The sequence below is a fragment of the Oncorhynchus masou genome, unplaced genomic scaffold (genome assembly GCF_036934945.1).
Source record: "Oncorhynchus masou masou isolate Uvic2021 unplaced genomic scaffold, UVic_Omas_1.1 unplaced_scaffold_5415, whole genome shotgun sequence".
In the NCBI taxonomy this organism is placed as follows: Eukaryota; Metazoa; Chordata; class Actinopteri; order Salmoniformes; family Salmonidae; genus Oncorhynchus; species Oncorhynchus masou.
In genome coordinates this window covers 5,001-15,088 of record NW_027011828.1, presented here as the reverse complement: position 1 = coordinate 15,088, position 10,088 = coordinate 5,001, and the positions used below count along the sequence as shown (strand labels likewise).

Here is a 10,088-nt window from a genome sequence, read left to right as displayed (position 1 = left end):
TGTTCACTTCGTAGCGATAAAACACTGGTCTAACTCCGAGATGGGGTTTTCTCTTTAGACTAGAGGGACTGTTGCTAGTAGTAGTAGCAGTGTAAGACCTATGCTACCTCAACATGCATTAAATCTTCCATCATATATCACAGCGTTGCCTAACTCCGGTCCTTGAGTACGCTCAATAGTACATATTTTTCGATGTGGACCCGGACAAGCCCACCTGTCAACGAACCCTTGACAAGTTGAATCAGGTGTTTTTTGTCTGGGGCCACGACAACAAAAACATGTTCTACTGAGTAACTCGAGATCCTGGAGTTGGGCAACACATATATATAATTTAACAATCATGCCGCATAAACCATACACAATGTAACAGAAACAACTTCCACGCTAACGTCGGTATTTGAAAAAAAAAAATTTACCTTTATTTAACTAGGCAAGTCAGTTAAGAACGAAATTCTTATTTTCAATGACGGCCTAGGAACAGTGGGTTAACTGCCTGTTCAGGGGCAGAACGTATAGATTTGTACCTTTGTCAGTCTCGGGGTTTGAACTTGCAACCTTCCGGTTACTAGTCCAACGCTCTAACCACTAGGCTACCCTGCCATCTCTACACTCTAACCACTAGGCTACCCTAGCCGCCTACACTCTAACCACTAGGCTGCCCTGCCGCCCCTCCACTCCTAACCACTAGGCTGCCCTGCCGCCCTCCACTCTAACCACTAGGCTGCCCTGCCGCCCCTCCACTTCTAACCACTAGGCTGCCCTGCCGCCCTCACTCTAACCACTAGGCTACCCCCCTCCCCTACCACTAGGCTACCCTGCCGCCCTCCACTCTAACCACTAGGCTACCCTGCTGCCCCTCCACTCTAACCACTAGGCTACCCTGCCGCCCTCCACTCTAACCACTAGGCTACCTGCCCTCCACTGTAACCACTAGCCTACCCTGCCGCCCTCCACTCTAACCACTAGGCTACCCTGCCGCCACTCCACTCTAACCACTAGCCTACTCCCAAGTATATGAATATAAGCAAAACCCCTCTCTTCTTTTGAGAGAGGGTGTGTGCCTAAGGAAAATAAATAAATTCAAAACAAAAGGGATAACTAATCAGTGTCTCTTCTAAGTCAATTTATTTGTATTTGACCTACTTCAACACTAGACAGCTGAGCATTGTCAATTTCTGATGGTTTTGACATATCAAACACCTAAATGGCTTTGTACACGACTGAGCCAAACCAAGCTGTTCTGTAGCTGGCCTAGATACGCGTCCTTCTATTGTTGTTGGAACCGGCTGAATAAGAGCCAGCTGTTTGGTCAGGTCTGCTATGGAAATCTGACAAATAGGTTCTTACGGTGAGTTTATATAACAGACACAAGCTGGATGCAACATATTATGAACAAGTGGAAATGGTTTAGTACCATGTGAAACAATCAAACGTCTGTATGACAGGTCGGAGCAGTAGTGCTCGTGTCTTCTCTTGGTCACCGTCCCAGATTAGACCAACACTCTTTGTTACATCGTGATATTTACATCTCTATGTGGACATCGTGTCGGTCTGAGAGTTCCAATTTCTTTGAAACTTTTTAAAGTCCACTAGTTTTTGTTTTTTTTCTTTTTGTGGTCTTTTTTTTTCTAAACCTCTTCGTCGATCACCCTTCAGTGAACTTATACGTTGTCGTGACTTCCTACTTCCTATTTCGGGGAGCGCTGCCTAGCCAATCGATTCATGAAGCAACAGGTTACCGCGGGCGATGATGACCACGCCCACAAACAAGGCAGAGGACATGCCCACAACCAAGGGGATGAGGAGCAGGTCGCCGCTGCAGAGACAGAGAGAGAAGAGAGAGAGAGAGAGAGGGAGGTAGGGAGGGAGGGAGGAGGAGGGAGGGAGGGAGGGAGGGAGGGAGGGAGGGAGGGAGGGGGGAGGGAGGAGGGAGGGAGGGAGGGAGGGAGGAGGGAGGGAGGAGGGAGGGAGGGAGGGAGGGAGGAGGGAGGGAGGGAGGGGAGGAATTAGTTAGTCAATGGTTCGGGAAAACGACTAGCTTTCCTCATAAACCGTTTAATTTACAGTTGGGAGTATTAGACAGGATATATTAGCCATGTTATGATACCTAATAACTGTTGGCTAACAGCCTCCAAAAGACAGTGAAGAGAGTGAAAACAGAAGAGACCGACACTTCATGACTTTCCATCAGTGATTCACAGAGCCACTCTTTTGTATTAGGAACTGATGTTGAGTGTGTCCACTGCAGTGATTCGTCACCACTCGCTGTATGTAAAACAGCAAGCAGTCCCAGACCCAGTGACACTCACCTCTGGCGTACAGGTAGACCCTGACACCCTCCGACTGGGCCTTGGCCCCGGTGTTGTACCATCCTCCACGGGGGTCCTGTCCCCACACCTCAGCCTGGCAGACAAACAGGCCCTGGTCCTGGTCCTGGGCAGAGAAGATCCTCAGCCTGTAGGTGCCTGGAGACACCCGGTCCATACTGACCTGTAGTCCAAAAAAGACCACAATGGAAGTTTTTTTTTTTACACCTTTATTTAACCAGGCAAGTCAGTTAAGAACACATTCTTATTTTCAATGATGGCCTAGGAACAGTGGGTTAACTGCCTGTTCAGGGGCAGAACGACAGATTTGTGCCTTGTCAGCTCGGGGTTTGAACTCGCAACCTTCCAGTTACTAGTCCAACACTCTAACCACTAGGCTACCCTGCCGCCCTAGTTATTTATATACGGTGTTATCTAGAGAAATACAGGGCATTCAAACAAGGTAGGTAAGACAACCACATACGAGTCATTACAATTGTTATATCTTCAATATACTTTATTGTGTTATCCTTTGATAGTTTTCTTAAAAAGGTATATATTGACTGCATGTATTTTTTTTAACTGCCAAATAAATTGAACCAATTACCTCAGAGCTGTGGTTCATATTTGGCCTGGACAGGCCCTCATAGGTAAGAGAGGCATAACACCCTCCCCTTCTCCTCTCCTGATGGGCTTGTCCCCACCCTTCTCTATGACCACGCCCCCTGCTGTAGCCCCACCTCCTGGGCCGGGAGGACCGCCCTCTGCAGCCATTGGACCGCCACCTGTGCAGGGCCGGTGGTTACCACGGATACGTTGCAGAGCAGGGTGACGGTATCACCTCTCTTCAAGAGGGGGCCACGGGGAAGGTTGGCTACTGCTGACACCTTGACCTCTGTAGGGACACAGGGACAGAGAGAGAGAGAGAGATGCTTGTCATTCAATTAGGTTCAATTAGCATCGACTTACATCAATTAGGTTAAACATAGGTTCAATTAGCATCGACTTACATAAATTAGGTTAACATAGGTTCAATTAGCATCACTTACATCAATTAGGTTAACATAGGTTCAATTAGCATCGATTTACATCAATTAGGTTAACATAGGTTCAATTACATCGACTTACATCAATTAGGTTAAAATAGGTTCAATTAGCATCGACTTACATCAATTAGTTAACATAGGTTCAATTAGCATCGATTTACATCAATTAGGTTAACATAGGTTCAATTAGCATCGATTTACATCAATTAGGTTAACATAGGTTCAATTAGCATCGACTTACATCAATTAGGTTAACATAGAACAATTAGCATCATTTACATCAATTAGGTTAACATAGGTTCAATTAGCATCGATTTACATCAATTAGGTTAACATAGGTTCAATTAGCATCGATTTACATCAATTAGGTTAAAATAGGTTCAATTAGGTTCAATTAGGTTAACATAGGTTCAACCATTTACATCAATTAGGTTAACATAGGTTCAATTAGCATCGACTTACATCAATTTGGTTAACATAGGTTCAATTAGTAGACTTACATCAATCTTCGTTAACATAGGTTCATCGACTTACATCAATTAGGTTAACATAGGTTCAATTAGCATCGACTTACATCAATTAGGTTAACAGTGGTTCAAATTAGCATCGACTTACATCAATTAGGTTAACACAGTTCAATTAGCATCGACTCACATCAATTAGGTTAACATAGGTTCAATTAGCACGACTTACATCACTAGGTTAACATAGGTTCAATTAGCATCGACTTACACTGACTAGGTTAACATAGGTTCAATTAGCATCAATTTACATCAATTAGGTTAACATAGGTTCAATTAGCATCGATTTACATCAATTAGGTTAACATAGGTTCAATTAGCATCGACTTACATCAATTAGTTAACATAGGTTCAATTAGCATCGACTTACATCAATTAGGTTAACATAGGTTCAATTCAATTAGGTATTTGGTTGTTATTTCAATCTAACCGTCATGGCAATGCTCACGTTAATGTAGTATCTTTGTTTTCTCAAACTACTGCCCAACCTCGTAGTAGGTCAAGTGGTTTTAGTCTCTTAACTTCACCAGGACAACTTCCAGAATCCTGACTTAACTTGTATATATATCCACTGGCTGTAGTCCCCACGATCCCCTCTGCCAGAGCGGTGCAATAACTTACTCATCCCTCATGGATTTAAACACATTGGATTGCTGTTAAGTAGGATTGAGGGAGTTTTCTCCATTATACCAATACATCCTTTTAAATCCACGAGGAGGAGTGAACGAGGCCACAGTTTGTGGGGAGAAGGCAGGGTGGTCTTGTGTCTGTCATTTCTCTTACCTTTAGTCTTGAGGGTTGACGGATCCCTCTGACCCTGTGTGAGGGTAGCAGCACTGAGGGTCCCGGGTTAAGCTCTCCCAGCGTGAGACGTCACAGCACAGCGGCACCCCGTGTCAGCTGGGTGGGCAGAAAACAACCTGAGAGAGTAACGTCCCTCCACCTCCTTCTCCATGGAACCCCTTCCACCCCACTGGAGTCATCCCCAGCTCACCACCCCATCTGGACCATACCGGCCACCTCCACCTGGGAGAGGGGAGACGGAGATAGACAGAAAGGTTAATCCTGAGTTGTGTTTGGGATACGAACAGCATGATTTACATTACGATCCTAAATAAACTGTTGACCAATAGCCTTCCTGGCTCCAAATAATATGTTTTATCTCCACTTGGAAGCATTACATACTTTCAATAGCAGCAGCAAATAGCTGATTTTTTTTTTGCCAAAGTTTTCAAGTTCACAATTAAAAACACAAAGTCATAATGGAGAATTGAACAATCCTGTAAGGACTTCCTCAGGGGGCTAAAAGGAAGATACTAATAACCAATAACAATAATCAATACCAACTCCACCCCTCCACCCGTCAATGCCCTGTCCTTCGCTAAGTCACGGTGCCCCTCCTCATCCACTGAACCAGCAGGCCCGAGCGTCCCCAGGGGCCAAACCACACCTCGTAGGTCAGAGTGAGAGGGGAGCTTAACTGAGGGTTACCTTCACTCGCGGAGTGGACGTAACAGACAGGGAGTCAGCTGGAAAGAGGGAGGAGGGGGTAAAGGAGGAAGAGGAGGGAGAGGATAAAGGAGGAGGGAGGAGGAGGAAGATGAGGGAGAGGATAAAGGAGGAGGGGAGAGGAGGAAGAGGATACAAAGGAGGAGGGAGAGGAGGAAGAGGAGGGAGAGGATAAAGGAGGAGGGAGAGGAGGAAGAGGGAGGGAGAGGATAAAGGAGGAGGGAGAGGAGGAAGAGGATAAAGGAGGAGGGAGAGGAGGATAATAGGAGTAGTCAAGGATGGGGTAAAGGAAGAAGAGGAGGGAGAGGATAAAGGAGGAGGAAGAGGAGGGGGTAAAGGAGGAAGAGGAGGGGGTAAAGGATGAAGAGGAGGGAGAAGATAAAGGAGGAGGAAGACGGGGGTTAGGAGGAGCTCCTAGAGGATGGGGGTAAAGGAGGAAGAGGAGGGGGTAAAGGAGGGGGAGAGGATGGGGTAAAGGAAGAAGAGGAGGGAGAGGATAAAGGAGGATAAAGACCAGGGGTAAAGGAGGAAGAGGAGGGAGAAGATAAAGGAGGAGGAAGAGGAGGTGGTACTGGGAGGAAGAGGAGGGAGAAGATAAAGGAGGAGGAAGAGGAGGTGGTAAAGGAGGAAGAAGAGGAGGGAGAGGATAAAGGAGGAGGAAGAGGAGGGAGAGGAGGGAGAGGAGGGAGAGGAGGGGGTAAAGGAGGAAGAGGATAAGGAGGAGGGAGAGGATGGGGTAATGGAGGAAGAGGAGGGAGAAGATAAAGGAGGAGGAAGAGGAGGGGGTAAAGGAGGAAGAGGAGGGAGAAGATAAAGGAGGAGGAAGAGGAGGGGGTAAAGGAGGAAGAGGATAAAGGAGGAGGGAGAGGATGGGGTAATGGAGGAAGAGGAGGGGTAAAGGAGGAACAGGAGGGAGAAGATAAAGGAGGAGGAAGAGGAGGGGTAAAGGAGGAAGAGGAGGGAGAAGATAAAGGAGGAGGAAGAGGAGGTGGTAAAGGAGGAAGAAGAGGAGGGAGAGGATAAAGGAGGAGGAAGAGGAGGGAGAGGAGGGAGAGGAGGGAGAGGAGGGGTAAAGGAGGAAGAGGATAAAGGAGGAGGGAGAGGATGGGGTAAAGGAGGAAGAGGAGGGAGAAGATAAAGGAGGAGGGAGAGGAGGAAGATGAGGGAGAGGATAAAGGAGGAGGGAGAGGAGGAAGAGGATAAAGGAGGAGGGAGAGGAAGAAGAGGGAGGGAGAGGATAAAGGAGGGAGAGGAGGAAGAGGAGGGAGAGGATAAAGGAGGAGGGAGAGGAGGAAGAGGATAAAGGAGGAGGGAGTAGGATGGGGTAAAGGAGGAGGGAGAGGATGGGGTAAAGGAAGAAGAGGAGGAGGATAAAGGAGGAGGAAGAGGAGGGGGTAAAGGAGGAAGAGGAGGGAGTAAAGGATGAAGAGGAGGGAGAAGATAAAGGAGGAGGAAGAGGAGGGGGTAAAGGAGGAGGAGAGGATGGGGTAAAGGAGGAAGAGGAGGGGGTAAGGAGGAGGGAGAGGATGGGGTAAAGGAAGAAGAGGAGGGAGAGGATAAAGGAGGAGGAAGAGGAGGGGGTAAAGGAGGAAGAGGAGGGAGAAGATAAAGGAGGAGGAAGAGGAGGTGGTAAGGAGGAAGAGGAGGGAGAAGATAAGGAGGAGGAAGAGGAGGTGGTAAAAGGAGGAAGAAGAGGAGGGAGAGGATAAAGGAGGAGGAAGAGGAGGGAGAGGAGGGAGAGGAGGGGGTAAAGGAGGAAGAGGATAAAGGAGGAGGGAGAGGATGGGGTAATGGAGGAAGAGGAGGGAGAAGATAAGGAGGAGGAAGAGGAGGGGGTAAAGGAGGAAGAGGAGGGAGAAGATAAAGGAGGAGGAAGAGGAGGGGGTAAAGGAGGAAGAGGATAAAGGAGGAGGGAGAGGATGGGGTAATGGAGAGGAAGAGGAGGGGTAAAGGAGGAAGAGGAGGGAGAAGATAAAGGAGGAGGAAGAGGAGGGGGTAAAGGAGGAAGAGGAGGAGAAGATAAAGGAGGAGGAAAGGAGGTGGTAAAGGAGGAAGAAGAGGAGGGAGAGGATAAAGGAGGAGGAAGAGGAGGGAGAGGAGGGAGAGGAGGGAGAGGAGGGGTAAAGGAGGAAGAGGATAAAGGAGGAGGGAGAGGATGGGGTAAAGGAGGAAGAGGAGGGGAGAAGATAAAGGAGGAGGAAGAGGAGGGGGTAAAGGAGGAAGAGGATAAAGGAGGAGGAGAGGATGGGGTAAAGGAGGAAGAGGAGGGAGAAGATAAAGGAGGAGGAAGAGGAGGTGGTAAAGGAGGAAGAAGAGGAGGGAGAGGATAAAAGGAGGAAGAGGAGGGAGAGGAGGGAGAGGAGGGAGAGGATAAAGGAGGAGGGAGAGGAGGGGGTAGAGGAGGAGGAAGAGGAAGGGGTTAAATGAGGAAGAGGAGGAGAGGATAAAGGAGGAGAGGGAGAGGAGGGGGTAGAGGAGGAGGAAGAGGATAAAGGAAGAGGGAGAAGAGGAAAAAATAAACAAGAAGTGCATGATTTAAAATGTGTTCACTCTGCATTCAAACTAACTTAATTTGTTAATTGTCACTGTGAATAAAGGTTTATTTGCATATTGCAACTGAAGTTAAATGCATCTCAAAATTCATCCTAAAAAGAAGATCTCATCTATAGACAATACACTCTGAAAACTATTGTTAGCTATTTGATGAAACGCTTCAGTTCAGTTTATAAATCCATTGTTAACTGTAATCTGTCCAACAACAACACAACCGAGACCAGAGGAGAAAACCAGGGTCTATTGTCTAACAGACAATAGAGACCATAATAGAATGAAGTAGAGCAGTTTCTGGCTGACACGATAAGAACACACAGACCCTCAGTGGGGAACTACAACACTGTCTAACAGAACATACAGACGCTCAGTGGGGAACTATAACACTGCAACTTCTACTACAGAAAATGTTACATTCTGCTGGTGCTACTCACCCCACACCCCGCAACTCTAGAAACACACCCCTAAAACACACCCTGCAGCTCTAAAACACACCCCGCAACTCTAGAAAACACACCCTGCAGCTCTAAAACACACCCCACAGCTCGAAGACACACACCACAGCTCTAAAACACACCACCACAGCTCTAACACCACACAGCTCTAGAACACACACCACAGTTCTACACCATAGCTCTAAAACACACACCACAGCTCTAACAGACACACACCCACAGCTCTAAAACACACCCCACAGCTCGAATACACACACCACAGCTCTAAAACACCCCACAGCTCTAAAACACCCCACAGCTCTCAAACCACACAGCTCTAAAACACCCCACAGCTCTAAAACACCCCACAGCTCTAACACACCACACCGCTCTAAAACACACACCACAGTTCTCACACCACAGCTCTAAGAACACACACCACAGCTCTAAAACACACCCCACAGCTTTAAAACACACCACAGCTCTAAACCACACCACACAGCTCTAAAACACACCCACAGCTCTAAAACACACAACACAGCTCTAACACACACACAGCCTTCTAAAACACACCACACATCTCTAAAACACACCCCACAGCTCTAAAACACACCCTGCAGCTCTAAAACTCACACCACAGCTCTAAAACTCACCCCACAGCTCTAAAACACACAACACAGCTCTAAAACACACGCCACAGCTCTAAAACACAGCTCTAAAACTCACCCCACAGCTCTAAAACACACGCCACAGCTCTAAAACACACCCCACAGCTCTAAAACTCACCCCACAGCTCTAAAACACACCCACAGCTCTAAAACACACCCACAGCTCTAAAACACACCCCACAGCTCTAAAACTCACCACAGCTCTAAAACACACCCCACAGCTCTAAAATACACACCACAGCTCTAAAACACACCCCACAGCTCTAAAACACACACCACAGCTCGAATACACACCCCACAGCTCTGAATACACACCCACAGCTCTAAAACACACCCCACAGCTCTAAAGAATCACACACCACAGCTCTAAAACTCACCACAGCTTTAAAACACACCCTGCAGCTCTAAAACACACCCCAGCTCTAAAACACACCCCACAGCTCTAAGAATCACACACCACAGCTCTAAAATACACACCACAGCTCTAAAACACACCCTGCAGCTCTAAAACACACACCACAGCTCTAAAACACACCCCACAGCTCTAAAACACACCACAGCTCTAAAACACACCACAGCTCTAAAACACACACCACAGCTCTAAAACACACACCACAGCTCTCACACACAGCTCTAAAACACACCACACAGCTCTAAAACACACCACAGCTCTACAACACACACCACAGCTCTAAAACACACACCACAGCTCTCACACACAGCTCTAAAACACACCACAGCTCTAAAACACACACCACAGCTCTCACACACAGCTCTAAAACACACCACAGCTCTAAAACACACACCACAGCTCTCACACACAGCTCTAAAACACACCACAGCTCTCACACACAGCTCTAAAACACACCACACAGCTCTAAAACACCCCACAGCTCTAAACACACACCACAGCTCTCACACACAGCTCTAAACACACCACACAGCTCTAAAACACACCCCACAGCTCTAAAGAATCACACCGCTCTAAAACACACCCACAGCTCTAAAACACACCACACAGCTCTAAAACACACCCACAGCTCTAAAACACACA

General features: G+C 47.3%; 1 pseudogene; it reads right to left on the bottom strand.

The window, feature by feature from the left end:
* Positions 1-1,294: 1,294 nt before the first annotated feature.
* LOC135535994 (immunoglobulin superfamily member 8-like) overlaps positions 1,295-10,088 on the bottom strand; it is an 11,469-nt pseudogene continuing 2,675 nt past the window's right edge.